Source organism: Arachis duranensis, chromosome 10 (assembly GCF_000817695.3).
Source record: "Arachis duranensis cultivar V14167 chromosome 10, aradu.V14167.gnm2.J7QH, whole genome shotgun sequence".
In the NCBI taxonomy this organism is placed as follows: Eukaryota; Viridiplantae; Streptophyta; class Magnoliopsida; order Fabales; family Fabaceae; genus Arachis; species Arachis duranensis.
Window position 1 is genome coordinate 19974398 of NC_029781.3, and position 764 is coordinate 19975161.

A 764-nucleotide genomic window follows, 5' to 3' on the forward strand; every position below is an offset into this window, starting at 1 on the left:
AAAAGAAAAAGAAAAAGCAATAAAAAGGGGACAAAATGCCCCAATCAAAGTATAGTCCAATAAAATCAATGCATAGGTGTTGTGAAATGAAAAGAGAATGCATGAGTATGTGGAAAAGTGAAGAATGGGTAGTTAGGTTAGAACTTAATTGTATAGGATGTCATAGGTTAGGTGGGAAGTTTAAGCTTATCAAAGATTCAAATTTCAAGCTCACTTGACCAAATATGCATCCTACCTTGACCCTAGCCCCATTACAACCAAAGAAAATACCTCATGATATATGTATGCATGCATGAAATATTTGTTGATTGTTAGAAGAAAAACAAATCTTAGAAAGCATGATTAGGAGAGAATTGAGTGAATCAACCCTAAACACTTGAGTGAATAGAGTGCAAATACATCCGGTGAGGGTTTGATGCTAAATTACATGTTTCCACCAATGATCATCTCCTTTCATGCAAGTTTGTAAAAATATTTAATAGCTCAATTCAATTATGGTTTGGCATGGTTTTTAATACCTTTTGCCCTTGTGCTTATATATGCTTCTTGGGAATTAATTTATTTTGACCAAGCAATTGCATTCATGAAGATAGTTGCATATAGGTAGATTGCATTTAGTTAGTTTTCATTGAATAAATGTTGATCCCTTTGCTTTCTCTTGGTTTAAGCATGGGGACATGCTTGGTTTAAGTGTGGGGAGGTTGACAAACCCCAATTTGACGGTTTATCTTGTATTGATTTTAGGGGATTTTATAACCTTTTAC